This window comes from Eurosta solidaginis, chromosome 2, assembly GCF_040869045.1.
Source record: "Eurosta solidaginis isolate ZX-2024a chromosome 2, ASM4086904v1, whole genome shotgun sequence".
Taxonomy (NCBI): Eukaryota; Metazoa; Arthropoda; class Insecta; order Diptera; family Tephritidae; genus Eurosta; species Eurosta solidaginis.
The window spans coordinates 154,102,829-154,119,586 of record NC_090320.1 but is presented as its reverse complement, the minus strand read 5'-3'; the positions used below and the strand labels follow the sequence as shown (position 1 = coordinate 154,119,586).

The 16,758-nt window shown below is 42.7% G+C and overlaps 1 protein-coding gene across 4 annotated transcripts in view; it reads left to right on the top strand.

Moving 5' to 3' along the window:
- The first annotated feature begins 5,909 nt into the window (after window positions 1–5,909).
- Window positions 5,910–16,758, top strand: part of bur (GMP synthase burgundy) — a 707,220-nt gene continuing 696,371 nt past the window's right edge. For all 4 annotated transcript variants that reach the window (XR_010949680.1, XM_067766342.1, XM_067766343.1 and 1 more), the window contains exon 1: window positions 5,910–6,066. The gene's annotated coding sequence lies outside the window, so the exon portion shown is untranslated. The remainder of the gene's footprint in view (window positions 6,067–16,758) is intronic.

Here is a 16,758-nt window from a genome sequence, read left to right as displayed (position 1 = left end):
AGCATGAAATTTTCGTGTAGCTAAGCGTACAGCAATGTTGGTCGCTGAGCGCACGTACGCTTGAAAAAAGGAAGAACAAGATGTTTGTTTACATTTTTTTGTGTGCAAATTTGTGTAATTAGTTAAAAAATGTTACTTTAGTTAATAAAAGTGCGTGAAAGGTATATTACCAAAGCGAAAAAGAGTATTAAACACCACAAAAGCTTGGTTAGACATTGTTGGAGCGTTTAAAAGATTAATAAGTGTGGAAACTAGAAATCACCCTTCTCTCTAGTCCGCGGTATTTTAAAATTGCCTTTCATAATTTACAAAGGCACGGGGATGCAAACAATGTTTAATAACTATTTTTCTTGGGTTTCGGGGACGGATATAGCTAAAGAAATTTAATTTTTTATTATTATTATTTTTTTTCAATAATTGTTTGCTTTTTGTAACGACGCTCGAAAGTAGCTTCGTGTACAGATCTTGAGGTGTAGAGAAATCGTAGCTATATGAAATATCTTGAACGCGTCTATGATGCGTAGCCTCGTGTTCACCTTGCCTAAGACAGATTACATTGTATATAGCATTGTGAATGATGACTAAGTTTGATATCTTCTGCATAAACCTCAAAATCCCAAAGTGTTGGATCACCTGATTTGTATTTGACTATCGCTGTCTCATTCTGTCTCTCTTTCTATCACCCGCTGAAGAAAGGCGCCGCCATATTGAACAGCCTGTCAAAACGCTGAAAAGTAGCCATATTGAACAGCCTGTCAGGCAGTTGACAGATAAGATAACACACTTAGTCATCATGCACAATGGTATATAGGGCGCTTAAGGGTTTTTAAGGGCCAATTAAACTTCCTTAACCCTAACGACATAGTCGTAACCATACCCATATCCATAACCATCTCCAATTTGATCGATTAATGGTGCCTTAACCTAAAAATCGTGAAAATTTCATAAAAATGAAGAAAACGAAAAAAATTACAAACATATTCCACAAAAAATAAATCTCTTAGTCATAACGTATCCAAAACAATGAATAAAATCTTCAAAAAGGTATTAAATTCACCAACTCAAATATTTGGTAAAAGTCTAGTTGAGGGCCCGACTGCTAATACGCTACCAAAAATATGGAGAGATAGGTGTCAAACGACGTGTATTGATATCAGTATTAATAAACCGAAGGCGGAAAATAAAAATTTCAACTCGTTCCAAAGATATTAACGAAAAACCTAAAATGATCGGTGAGTCCCTCCGAAACCAGAGGTGGAATCCACAGTATTTTTGCGCAGAAGACCTTTCTGCATTGGCAGCCTTCGGCCCCGATTATAAAAAATTACCCTGAGTGGGTCCAACACCTGTTTGGAGACCAAAACTATATCCGCGCAAAACACTTATGTTCACAATTTTGGAAAAGTCCAGTTGAGGGGTCTGCTGCTAATACGCTACCAAAAATATCGATAGAGGTGTCAAAATACGCGTATTAATGTCGGCAAAAATAATCCAAAGGCGGAAAACTAAATTTTGATTCGTTCAGAGGATATTAACGAAAGTCTCCAAACCGGTGTTGGCCCCCAGGGTTATTTTTAATAAGCGCGGCCGAAGGCAGCCACCGCAGAAACGTGTTCTGCGCAAAAATACTGTGGAACCCTATCTCGGTTTTGGAACATTCCGGAGTAATTTTTCGGGTTTTCTTTAATATCTTTTGAACGGGTTAAAATTTTTACTTTGCGACTTCGGATTATTAATACTGATGTCAAACCGTGCCGTTTGACACATCTATCGATATCTTTTAACGCGTATTAGCAGTCGACACCTCAACTAGACTTTTACCACAATTTTTTTTGTGGGTACACCAACATTACAACAACCACATGAAAATCCAAAACTATCGAGAGAGGTGTCAAAAGACGCATATTGACCTCGACAACAATAATCCGAAGGCGGAATAGAAAAATTTTATCCCTGTCCGCAGATATTTGCAGTTAAATTTGGCGATTTTCATGAGGTTGTTGTAATTTTGCTTACCCACAAAAAAAATTGTGAACATAATTGTTTTGCACGGTATTTTTGGTCTCCAAACCGGTGTTGGACCCACCCTGGGTAATTTTTCATAAGCGCGGCCGAAGGCCGCCAATACGGAAAGGCGTTCTGCGCAAAAATACAATGGATCTCACCCCCATTTCGGAGGGACCCGCGAGTCATTTTTCGGTTTTCGTTAATATCTTTTGAACGATGTAAAATTTTTCTTTTCCGCCATAGGATTATAAATAATGATATCAAGATGCGTCGGTTTACACCCCTCTCGTTATTAGTAGTGTCATGCTGTCGTGCAGAGTTAAGCTGCAGACATTGGTGCCTTATCGGTAACCGTATCGGTAACCTTATAACAGCTGATTCGACCAACCTTATGGGAATCAATGCAATCGATTATTGGTGCCGCTAAGGTCGTAACCATTGTGAATGATAACTAAGTGTGATATCTTATCTGTCAAATGCCTGACAGGATGTTCAATATGGCTACTTTTTGGCGTTTTGACAGGGTGTTCAATATGGCGGCGCCTATCTTCAGCGGGTGATAGAAAGAGATACAGAATGAGACAGCGATAGTCAAATACAAATCAGGTGATCCAATCACTTTGGAATTTTGACGTCTATTCAGAAGATAGCACACTTAGTTATCATTCACAATGGTCGTAACCGTATGGTAGCCAACCAATTAGTTTTGGTTTACCGTCGTAACGATAAACAGCTGATTACGTTAGGGATACGACTACAGCGATACGACATACGGTACCAATGACTCCCGCTTTAGCAATTTTTCTTAGCCGACTTTGGATTATTGTTGTCGACGTCAATACGCGACTTTTCTCACCTCTCTCGAAATTTTTTGACCCGTATTAGCAGTCGACCCCTCAACTAGACTTTTACCAAAACACGGCTATTAGCATTCATAGTACAGGTCTACAAGTAGTGATCCAATCCTAGCAGCGCGCACACACACAGCCACGCTCACCTGATAAAATACTTGTTCTTTTTCGTTTTTTTGTGGATGCTATTTGGCACTGTTGTACTTCTTAGGTCCAAGAAAAGTGTAGTAGCTGCTAACGAAAACTGCGTGAAATTTTTATTGTAAAATTGCAAAGAAATATCCTTATTTACTTTCAAACGAGCACTTGATTACATCTCTCTTTAAAACCCATATGTTTTGGACAATTTTAATTAACAAATTTTGATACTTTATTACCGGGGACGATTGCTAAAACACGACCGAAAGCGTCGGGGAGGTATTAAGAGACATATTTTTGATTCGCTTCCAATAATTCGAATACTTTTTCGCCTTTGGACTATTGATAACAGGACAAAACGCGTCTTTTAATTTCTCTTTCCACATTTTTGGACGGTTTATTGCAGTTGACCTCGGTTTTAAACTGTTTTTGGCGGAGAACTTTTGAAACGGTAGAAAAACTTAGCACCCGTGTTTGTATTCTTAATACTGGAATAACTACGCGTCTAGATACCCCAATTCAAGACTTTTGCATAATTTTCTGTAGGACGCATTTGGGTGCACTAAATTTTCATTCTAAATTCGTTTAAAATAATTTACCATCACAGCAACCCATATCTGATATTCCGCTCCTTTTTTTGTTTCCCTGCGTTGCTTTCCACGACAGCAACCCCAGTAATTTTGACACTTCGTTCAGTGTCAAACGCATGTTCCATTGAGTTCCACAATAATTTGCCACTGACCGAAATGTCAAAAGGCAATGTGTTAGAAAGAGAGAGGAATTGTTTCCTTTTCATACATATCATACTTGTAAACCTGTACTATGATCAAAGAGGATAAATATAATAAGAGCCGCCACTCGTTATTTTTGAGACATTTACTCGATGTAAACTGTGAGGTAGTCGCTAATTTTGTTTTATGAGGGACATTTTTGAATTGCCTTCCATTTATCCATGCGGTGTTGTCACTTTATGCAAACGTGTTTTTTGGAAAGAGAATTAAATAATTAATTAAATACAGTAGGGAAAATAAACACAAATACCCCATGAAAATGTATAGAAGACATTTATAAACATCTCGCCAAAAAAAAAAAAGTAGCGACTACCTCATAGTTTACATCGAGTAAATGCCTAAAAAATAACGAGTGACGGCTCTTATTATATTTATCCTCTTTGTTATGATTAGCATTCGGCCTTTTGCCAAAGAGGATAAATATAATAAGAGCCGTCACTCGTTATTTTTGAGGCATTTACTCGATGTAAACTGTGAGGTAGTCGCTACGTTTGTTTTATGAGGGACATTTTTGAATTGCTTTCCATTTATCCATGCGGTGTTGTCACTTTATGCAAACGTGTTTTTTGGAAAGAGAATTAAATATTTAATTAAATACAGTCGGGAAAATAAACACAAATACCCCATGAAAATGTATAGAAGATATTTATAAACATCTCGCCCAAAAAAAAGTAGCGACTACCTCATAGTTTACATCGAGTAAATGCCTAAAAAATAACGAGTGACGGCTCTTATTATTTTTATCCTCTTTGCTTTTGCAACATATTAGCGATTTTTCGATCGCAGTGGTGTAATCCGTAGATTAGATTGATACGAATCTTTTGGTTACGCTCTCATATTTTCGCTCTCACGAGGGATTTATCTTCTAGTTGTTGCTGGCAACAATCACAGATAAATCCCTCGCGCCAGCTGAAGCGGGTGCCAGAACAAAAAATGTGCCAGTCAAAACGAAAAACGGGCCAAAATTTCGGTAAACTTTAGTTTGACCTACAACTGTAGAATAGCGTTCAAAAATTATGGGAAAAAGGATAAAAATTCTTTTTTTAGTCTAAATATTATTAGTTCGAAGGCGGAGGGTAAATATTATTTCCCATTAAAAAGTTATCACTAAAAACAAGTTTTGTAAATATGAACTCCCGATGCAACCAGTCCATTTTGATCACAGAACCTGGAACGCCAGACATGTAGGATAAGCCCTATCCATTAAATAATGTTAACTGTTATATCATCTGTCCGATTTTCTGAAATTTCAAAAGAATATATGGTTTTCACTGCGAGTTAAATGCGTTACAATATTTGACTAAGTAATTTAATTGAAATGTAAATTTTACTTAGATTTGTTTATATTTAACTCTAACTAGTCGTATTATTGTAAAATAAGTTTAAAGAAATAAATATTTTACAACTATCATTTTATTAGATGATTGAAACTATAATCGCCGAAATTTATGTCAAAAATCCCCATTTTCAGATCTATTCATTTTTGTTTGGAGTGGCATCATTGATAAGTGTTATAAAAAATGTGCATTTTGACAGCGCTCTCTCGAAACAAAGAGTTGCAAATCCATTCATCCATTGTGAATGATGACAAAGTGTGATCTCTTATCTGTCAACTGCTTGACAGGCTGTTCAATATGGCTACTTTTCCGCGTTTTGACAGGCTGTTCAATATGGCGGCGCCTATCTTCAGCGGGTGATAGAAAGAGATACAGAATGAGACAGCGATAGTCAAATCCGAATCAGGTGATCCAATCACTTTGGAATTTTGACGTTTATGCAGAAGAGATCACACTTTGTCATCATTCACAATGCATTCATCTATGGTGTAATCACCGATAGTCAAATATAGCATAGTGTACAAGTACAAGTGTGTTGACTTATCTGTCAAGCATTCTGACAGGCACTCGCTGTATTCGTAATGACAGCGAATTCAAAATGGATACCATTACCGAATGCTCCGAATGATTGAAAAATTGAAAAAGTCCATACGATTGGTAGTCAAAAATGTTGTCGTTGAGACTAAAAATGCGACTCTAGACCTGAGATTTCCATCAGGTGAGCGAGGCTGTTTGTAGTTTTGACGTTTATCGCTTAGGGAACACACTTGGTATAGGTACACTATGAAATATAGTTCACCTCTAGGACGGTATTTACGTATATATATTAACAATATTTATATTTTGTGAGTCGCATAGGTTGAACAAATCGGTTTGCCTTTTTGAGTGTGGAATTTCATTCACCAATTTTTGGAGAAGATAAAGTTGAAAAGATATATCGCTGTAAGTTGCGGAAAAATTTTAGAATAGCACACCTTGCATATAAAAAAAATGTGCCGTAATTATTTACTTTAGCTCACAAATGTTAAAACTCAAAGCCTAAAACTCGTCCAAAAATATCGGGAGAGCTGTCAAATGACTTGTTTCCAGGATCACGAATCCGAACGGCAATTGGAAATTTTGGAAAATGTGCAGTTTAGGGGCCCCAACCTAAAATTGGGCCTCTTTTTGAGTGAGGTATCAAAAGACGCGTATTCACGTCTAGGTCAAGAATCTGGTAGTAGTGCAGTTTACGGTACCCACCCTAAAGTTGGGCCAAGATTGGAAAAATGTTGTCTCTGTCCGGAGATAGGTAATAGTCTAGTTGAAGGATCGACTGTTAATACGCTACGAAAAATATCGAGAGAGGTGTCAAAGGACGCGTCTTGACATCAGTATTAATAATCCGAAGGCGGAAAATAAAAATATTATCTCGTTCAAAAGATATTAACGAAAAACTGAAAAAATACCCATGGGTACCTCCGAAACCTTTCTGAGTTGGCGGCCTTCGGCCGCGCTTATAAAGAATAACCCTGGGCTACGCCATGCCAAGTCCGGGTGTGTGGTAATGGGTAATAGTCTAGTTGAGGGGTTGACTGCTAATACGCTACCAAAAATATCGAGAGAGGTGTCAAAGGACGCGCCTTGACATCAGTATTAATAATCCGAAGGCGGAAAATAAAAATATTAACTCGTTCAAAAGATATTAACGAAAAACCGAAAAAAAAACAATGGGTACCTCCGAAACCGGGGGTGGGATCCATAGTATTTTTGCGCAGATCACCTTTCTGAGTTGGCGGTCTTCGGCCGCGCTTATAAAAAATAACCCTGGGCTACGCCATGCCAAGTCCGGTTGTGTGGTATAACCACACATGGTGATGCACACACGACACAGCAACAACCACATGAAAATCGACAACTTCAACTGCAAATATCTCCGGATATATGTATATAAAATTTTTCTTTTCCGCCATCGGATTATTGTTCTCGAGATTAATACGCGTTGTTGTTGTTGTTGTAGCGATAAGGTTGCTCCCCGAAGGCTTTGGGGAGTGTTATCGATGTGATCGTCCTTTGCCGGATACAGATCCGGTACGCTCCGGTACCACAGCACCATTAAGGTGCTGGCTCGACCATCTCGGGAACGATTTATGTGGCCACATTAAACATTCAGGCCATCCCTCCCTCCCCAACCCCAAGTTCCATAAGGAGCTTAGGGTCGCCAGAGCCTCGTCTGTTAGTGGAACAGGATTCGCCGCGGATAGGTGAGGTTGACAATTGGGTTTGGAGAAGCTATATGTTGCGCTGGCAACCTGCAGGGTTGCGCTACACAGCCCCTTGAATCTGGTATTTTAGTCGCCTCTTACGACAGGCATACCTACCGCTGGTATATTCTAACCCCCCCTAACCCGCTGGGGGAATTAATACGCGTCTTTTGACACCTCTCTCGATATTTTTGGTAGCGTATTAGGAGTCGACCCCTCAGCTAGACTATTACCACTTTTTTTACCCGTTCAAAAGAAATTAACGAAAAACCGAAAAAAAGCCGCGGGTACTTTCGAAACCGGGGGTGGGATCCATAGTATTTTTGCGCAGAACACCTTTCTGCCTTGGCGGCCTTCGGCCGCGCTTATAAAAAATAACCCTGGACTACGCCATGCCAAGTCCGGGTGTGTGGTATAACCGTGGCTACCGTCACGGTGATGCACGATTTTTTTTGTGGGTACAACACAACAACAACCACACCGCGCTTCCCAAGGCAGTCGGTTCTATGTACCGGAGCGACTCGGGATTTTTCCCGACCAAGGACTGTCATTTCAGTGTGACCCCATCTAATTTGTTTCGTCCCTCCCACAAATTGTCATCCTCCCAGCAGCTCCTTGCAGCAGGACTGCTCCATATTCTCTTACTCCGGGAAGGCATCGAATCCAATCCGGGTCCGTCTCCTGACCCCGGTCCTGAGAAATAGTTTTGCTGCATCTGCCGGAAAAGATTATTTTTAGGACGGTCATACTCTGTTCAGTGTGTCTCGTGCAAGGGATGGTTGCATCGGGCAGGTTCTGGGCTTGATCCCAAAACCCGACGTCCACGTAACTTTTATAAATCTTTTGTGGCTCCTTTCTGTTCACGCCCAAGGGCGTCCCGTAGTATACATCCGGGTACCCCAATGCTTGCCCAAGGACGCCCAGTTCTAGGGCCACAACAGCAATTGCGTCCTGGCCTTCCCCAACCCAGGCGTAGTCACCCGTCACTTACCCCCAGAGTGGCGACGTCTCCCCTTATGCACTTCAGAATTCTGCAGTTAAACTGTAATGGACTAACTGGGAAGATTACGGAGATAGTCGATTTCATGAAGCGGCACAACATCCGCATTGCTGCGATTCAAGAGAGAGACTAAACTCACAGCAAGATCTGCATTGCAGACCTGCTCTGGGTATAATGTCCACAGGAAAGACCGCGAGAGCGGAAATGGAGGCGGTCTCGCGTTTATCATACACCACTCTTTGCAATATTATATATTTTTTCCTGGCATCGACCGCAGGGACAATGTCTTAGAACGTCAAGGCCTATCTATCCGGTTAGGCGATGCAAACCTAGAAATCATCAACATCTAAATCCCTCCTGCCACCTGTTGCCCCAGTGGATACCGCCCTAATATCAGGGCCTTACTCACTGGCAACAATCGCATTATCTTAGGCGATTTCAATGCTCATCATGATCTATGGCATTCAAACTTGCGGGCGGACAGTAGGGGTGAGATGTTGGCGGATCAAATAGAAGAAACGACGTTCTGCACAATAAACGGAGACGCCCCCACACGTATGGTAGGAAGCTGTCACAGCTCGCCAGATATCTCAATCGTGAGCGCAGAACTCGTAAACTGCGTCAACTGGCATCCGATTGTAACATTGGCATCCGACCACCTGCCCATACTTATTTCGCTTGAGCGTAACGCCGACTTCATCGTCACTGAAAAACGCACTTTCATACACTTCAAAAAAGGAAAGTGGGAAGAATATAAATTCTTTACAGACAGCCGCCTAGCTGCCCTCCCTATCCCGACTGATGCCCGCCAAGGGGAGCGTGCCTTCCGTAAGGTCATTAAATCCGCCTCGGCACATTTCATTCCCGCCGGGAGAATTCCCGAAATCCGGCCCCACTTCCCGCCGGAGGCCGCAAACTTAGCGAGCGAACGTGACCTTATAAGACAGCTTGACCCAGGCGACCCCCAAATAAGGGATATAAACCAACGCATCAGATTGCTTGTAGATGAACACAAGCGGGCGAAATGGGAGGAGCACCTAAGAGGTTGTAACCTCTCTACCGGTGTGGGTAAACTTTGGTCCACCGTAAAGTCCCTATCGAATCCGACTAAGCACAAAGACAATGTTTCCATCGCCTTTGGCGACAAAGTGCTGTCGGACACGAAAAAATGGGCGAGCGCTTTCTGCCAACAATATATAATTCATCCTACGGTCGACAAAGATAGACGGAGAGCCAATAGACGCGCACATAAACACAAATTCAGCGCTTCACCAATCACCATCACCGCTAAAGAGGTTGAGGACGCCATTGGTCGTGCTAAACCATCCAAAGCAGTGGGCCCAGACGGCATAGCCATGCCGATGCTTAAAAGCCTAGGGAAAGAGGGGTTCAAATATTTAGCACATGTCTTCAATCTGTCTCTTTCCACCTTTGTCATACCTGAGAAATGGAAAATGGCCAAGGTGGTCCCGCTACTAAAGCCTGGGAAACCAGCTAACATAGGTGAGTCGTATCGTCCGATATCTCTCCTATCGCCAGTGGCAAAGACGCTTGAAGCCATTCTGCTCCCTTATTTCCAAGCAAATTTGCAGCTAGCCCCTCATCAGCATGGCTTCAGAAAACTCCATAGCACTACCACCGCGCTGAATGCCATTAGCACCCAGATAAATTGCGGTTTAAATGAATACCCCCACCATAGAACAGTACTCGTAGCGCTAGACCTATCAAAAGCTTTTGATACGGTCAACCATGGCTCGTTACTGCAGGACCTGGAAGGGTATACCCTTCCCCCATGTCTTAAAAGGTGGACCGCAAATTATCTGGGTGGTCGGCAGGCATCGGTGCAATTTAGAAACGAAACATCAAAACCAAGGAGAATTAAACAGGGGTGCCACAGGGTGGTGTCCTATCCCCACTTTTGCTTAATTTCTACATATCTAAGCTACCTTCACCACCGGAAGGAGTCACAATCGTTTCCTACGCCGATGACTGCACAATAATGGCTACAGGCCCAGGCCCAAAGATCGATGCGCTATGCAATAAAATAAACGGCTACCTCCCTGATCTCTCCAGTTTTTTCGCCTCGTGAAACCTGGCATTATCACCGACTAAATCTTCCGCGACCTTATTTACAACATGGACGCCCCAAATGTCGACCATTTTGAACATCCACGTCGATGGCACTACGCTACCGACTGTCCGACACCCCAAAATCTTGGGTGTGACGTTTGATCAGGATCTACATTTTGGTGAGCACGCAGCCGCAATTGTTCCGAGAATTCAGAGCCGTAACAAAATCCTCAAATCCCTCGCTGGCAGTACTTGGGGAAAAGATAAAGAAACGCTCATGACTACATACAAAGCAATTAGCCAGCCGATTACGTGCTACGCGTCACCCATATGGTCACCAAGCCTAAAAATCACCCACTGGAAGAAACTACAGGCCTTCCAAAATACTGCTCTCAGAATCGCCACGGGCTGTCTTCTTATGTCCCCAGAACACCATCTGCATAATGAGGCGAGAATACTCTCCATCAGGGAGAGAAATGAGATGCTGACCAAACAGTTCCTGTTGAATACCCAGAAACCTGGGCATCCCAACAGACATCTGATTGATGAACCAGCACCGCCTAGGGGCTTAAGGAGTCATCTCCGTAAGCATTTTGAGGAAATACGGCACCTGAGAGCCCAGCCGTATGAAGTGAAAAAACACAAGCAGGTCCTTGGTGAACTCCATAAACAGGCGTCGGACCTTTATGCCGGGAATTGCCCGGTGAATCCAGTACTTAACGAAAATTATCCAAAACTTTCGGAAGAGGAACGCATACTCCCCAGGGAAACGCGTGTCACTCTTGCTCAACTTCGTTCTGGATACTGTAACAGGTTAAACTCTTACCTATCCAGAATCAACCCTGACATACAAAATGTATGCCCCGCTTGCAATGTGTCCCCACATGACACCAACCATCTGTTGTTGTTGTTGTTGTAGCGATACGGTTGCTCCCCGAAGGTTTAGGGAGTGATCGATGTGATGGTCCTTTGCCGTTTACAGATCCGGTACGCTCCGGTAACACAGCAACATTAAGGTGCTGGCCCGACCATCTCGGGAACGATTTATATGGCCACATTAAACCTTCAGGCCAATCCGGTATTTTAGTCGCCTCTTACGACAGGCATACCTACCGGGGGTATATTCTAACCCCCTGACCCGCTGGGTCAATTGTAATGTGGAACCAACGCCTCTAACACCCCTTTCCTTATGGTCCACCCATGTTGAAACGGCAAGTTTCCTTGGACTCCCGTTAGAGGATATTGATGACAATTTGTGATCGGTCGCGGCTATTAGGTGGGGCGAGCATTGCTACAACAACAACAACCACATGAAAATCGCCAACTTCAACTGCAAATATCTCCGGACAGAGATACAATTTTTCGTATTATTGTTCTCGAGACTAATACGCGTCTTTTGACACCTCTCTCGATATTTTTGGTAGCGTATTAGCAGTCGACCCCTCAACTAGACTTTTACTGTAACTTTTGCTAGGAGAAATAAACAAACGAAAGAGTCAGCGATGAGATCATAAACAAACATTAGTAGATGTACAGCTCTCCTGGTTTCAAGAATTGGAGATTGATAAGCCTGCAGCGCCAGTAATAGGATGGAGTTGCATCGTCAAAGTTAATAGAAAATAAGCAAAATCTAATGACTTTTCTTTGAACCCTTTCTATTCTGACGGAGTGGCAACTGAGGCGTATTCTCGTTTTGAGCGAACTAACGAGATAAAAGTGGCTTCCTGGCACAGGGATCCATAAAGTCTTTTGCTTATCTGCGAAGGAAGGCAAGGTTTCTGTACGCCTTCGGAAGGACATAACAGATATGATTAACGCAAGAGAAAAAAGTGTCGAAGACAACACCTAGATCGATAAATTCTTTGACAGAAGCCAGTTGAACGCCTGAAATATCATAGGGCGTGGTACGCAAGGTACACGACCTAATAAAACAAAGCTATGAGATTTATATTGAAAGTGAGGTACAACACTTCCATAAAGAGTATGCTTGATGCACTAAACTGGTTGAGTGTGAAACAGTTGATATTTTACCACAGTATGAAATTTGTATTTTATATCCAGCATGGTGAATTACCAGCCTACCTAAGTGAAAAACTTGTTTATGGGAATGAAATCCATTCTAACATAATCAGGGAAAATAATAATTTTAGATTACCTCTTCTCAAAACAGAAATGGACAAGCAAAATATATTTTACAAAGGCCTGTAATGTTTTAATGAACTACCTAATCATGTTAAAAATTGTGAAAACTTAAACACCTTCAAAAAAATTTATTAGAATATTGCAAAACCCTTCCAATAAGATAAAATATTTTGTATCTGTATTTCATGTTACTGATCCTTGAGCGTACATGGCAATCCAAATAGACACAGAGGAACCTTATGCATCAGGTAAAAACATATATCGCTCGCAATCAAATTGGGAAAGAATTCCGGAAAATATCGTCCCAGACAAACAGTTGGAGTGTTCATGTGAATCACGTATATTCCTATAATGATTTATTATAGTTGGTTGTGTGTACATAAAAGCTGGTACAGGGAGGATTGGAAACGCGTCCTTTCCAACCGTCCGATAAGAGTGGCTCGTTATGCTGAGCTGCTAGCTTTTGGGTTGACCGGAATCAAATGCATTCCGACAGCATAAATAATAAAACTGTGTAATCATACGTCTTGGAGTAGGGCAGGATTGAGAACACGTCCTTCCAACCTCCCAATGAGATGACTCCAAGACTCGCCCGTTGGGACCACCAGTTCCCGTGCTGATCGGAATCTCATGCATTCCGACACCCCAAACGCTAGAAATCCTATTATTATTAAAATATATTTATAATTTGTAATAATCTAAGTTTTAGGCTTAAAACGCCGTAATAATAAATAAATAATAATAATAATAAAAATATTTGAAAACATTTTTGACGTAGAGATTTTTGGCATTACACCAACGGCAACATTTACTTCATTTTGTAGGAGCACTGCAGCTGATGACGGGCCATTAATTCTACGAAAAATTGACACCAACCATCTCTTTAAGTGTAAGGTGGAACCAACGCCTCTAACACCCCTCGCATTATGGTCCACCCCTGTTGAAACAGCAACTTTCCTTAGACTCACGTTAGAGGATATTGATCACAATTTGTGATCGGTCGCACCTATTGGATGGGGCTAAGCACTGCTACAAAAAACAACAACACCAACAACAACGCTGGGTTCGTACAGTAGAGCGGCCAGCCACAAACCCATGTTGGCACAGCTCAATAACGCTTTAATGACAAAAGCTAGCTTCTCCTTTATAATTTTTTCAAAAAGCTTTGAGCAAATGCCAGTTTGGCGATAGGCCTGTGGCTAGAGACATTATTTTTATAGCTAGCTTTAAAGATTGGACATATGGAACTTTTTTCCACCCATCGATAAAAGTTCCGGAAGACAAAGATAAATTCAATACATGCCGAAGAGGGCGCACAAATTTAGATTTAATTAGAAGCAAACGCTTCCCAAGGCAGTCGGTTCTATATACCGGAGCGACTCGGGATTATTCCCGACCAAGGACTGTCATTTCAGTGTAACCCCATATAATTTGTTGCGTCCCTCCCACACATTGTCATCCTCCCAGCAGCTCCTTGCAGCGGGACTACTCCATATTCTCTTGCTCCGGGAAGGTATCGAATCCAATCCGGGTCCATCTTCTGACCTCGGCCGTGAGAAATGGTTTTGCTGCGACTGCCGGAAAAGAATATTTTTAGGACGGTCATACTCTTGTCAATGTGTCTCGTGTAAGGGTGGTTGCATCGGACAGGTTGTTCTGGGCTAGATCCCCAAGCCAGACGTCCACGTAACTTCTATAAATCTTTTGTGGCTCCTTGATGTTCACGCCCAAGGGCGTCCCGTAGTCTACGCCTTAGTGCGCCTCCACTACCTTCCAGCAGCCCCGCTGCTCAGCAAGCCACAACAAGTTCCCGCTGCTGCTCGCGCCTCACGGCGCCACTAACTCATACGGCTGCTCCCACTCCTACAATCTCCGTAGTAGAGTCGGAAGCAACGCCGAGCAGCAGCCCCTGCCCCCGTCTTCTCTCCCCCTCTTTTCCATCATCAATTGCGTAGGTCAGGGAAACAGACTCTTAGTCCCTATCTCCCTTTGCAGCGTTTGCCAGCACAGAATATATATGTTTGCGACATCCGCCCAATGCAGCTCCTGCCATGGACGGTGCCACTTTCCTAGATGTTCTGGTCTCCGCGACGGCAACCCCCCGATGGGTTTCATTGCGCCATGTTGTCAGGCCGCATACCCAAAAACACCGGGTACCCCAATGCTTACTCAAGGACGTGCAGTCCCAGGGCCACAACTGCAGTTGCGTCCTAGCCTTCCACAACCCAGGCCTAGTCACCCGTCACTTACTCCCACAGTGACGACGTCTCCCCCGTTGAACTTCAGAATTCTGCAATTAAACTGTAATGGATTAACTGGGAAAATCACGGAGATAGTCGATTTCATGAAGCGGCACAACATTCACATTGCTGCGATCCAAGAGACTAAACTCACAGCAAGATCTGCTCTGCAGGCTTGTTCTGGGTATAATGTTCACTGAAAAGATCGCGAGAGCGGAAATGGAGGCGGCCTCGCGTTTATCATACACCACTCTGTGCAATATCATATATTTGATCCCGGCATCGGCTGCAGGGACAGAGTCTTAGAACGTCAAAGCTTATCTGTCCGGTCAGGTGATGCAAACCTAGAAATCATCAACATCTACATCCCTCCTGCCACCTGTTGCCCCAGTGGATACCGCCCTAAAATAAGCGCCTTACTCACTGGCAATAATCGCATTATCTTGGGCGATTTCAATGCCCATCACGATCTACGGCATTCAAACTTGCAGGCAGACAGTAGTGGTGAGATGTTGGCGGATCAAATAGAAGAAACGAGTGTAGAAGTGAGAAAAACTGAATTAAGCATGAAAACAAATACCAGCAGGATGGCCTAGTGGTTAAAGGCTACTGCAGTTTCACCATGTGAATCCCGGTGAAACCTTTGATAACATTACAAAATTGCCTGATGATGATTACGTTGGTGGTTTTCGAAATGGGTCCATCGCAATATGCCAGTAAATGTTTCTTTTCAGTTTCTCTTAGAAAACATAATAATTGAAATTCAATTATTATAAGCCGGTGTTAAGCTCATGAATTCTTAAAATATAAGTATAAACTGAACACACCATTAAACAAACATACATAAATATGTACAACTGAGCTCGAGTTTACAAAGCTTCTCATTCGCAACGAAGAAGAACTTTACAAAAACAAATCTACAAAATTAATATAGAGACAAAAACTGTCTGTTGTTGTTGTTGTAGCAATGCTCGCTCCACCTAATAGCCGCGACCGATCACAAATTGTCATCAATATCCTCTAACGGGAGTCCAAGGAAACTTGCCGTTTCAACAGGCGTTGACCATAAGGAAAGGGGTGTTAGAGGCGTTGGTTCCACATTACAATTGATGAGATGGATGGTGTCATGTGGGGACACATTCCAAGCGGGGCATACATTTTGTATGTCGTGGTTGATTCTGGATAAGTAAGAGTTTAACCTTCTACAGTATCCAGAACGAAGTTGAGCAAGAGTGACACGCGTTTCCCTGGGGAGTATGCGTTCCTCTTCTGCGAGTTTTGGATAATTTTCGTTAAGTACTGGATTCACCGGGCAATTCCCGGCATAAAGGTCCGACGCCTGTTTATGGAGTTCACCAAGCACCTGCTTGTGTTTTTTCAGTTCATACGGCTGGGTTCTCAGGTGCCGTATTTCCTTAAAATGCTTACGGAGATGACTCCTTAAGCCCCTAGGCGATGCTGGTTCATCAATCAGATGTCTGTTGGGATGCCCAGGTTTCTGGGTATTCAACAGGAACTGTTTGGTCAGCATCTCATTTCTCTCCCTGATGGGGAGTATTCTCGCCTCATTATGCAGATGGTGTTCTGGGGACACAAGAAGACAGCCCGTGGCGATTCTGAGAGCAGTATTTTGGCAGGCCTGTAGTTTCTTCCAGTGGGTGATTTTTAGGCTTGGCGACCATATGGGTGACGCGTAGCACGTAATCGGCTGGCTAATTGCTTTGTATGTAGTCATGAGCGTTTCTTTATCTTTTCCCCAAGTACTGCCAGCGAGGGATTTGAGGATTTTGTTACGGCTCTGAATTCTAGGAACAATTGCGGCTGCGTGCTCACCAAAATGTAGATCCTGATCAAACGTCACACCCAAGATTTTGGGGTGTAGGACAGTCGGTAGCGTAGTGCCATCGACGTGGATGTTCAAAATGGTCGACATTTGGGA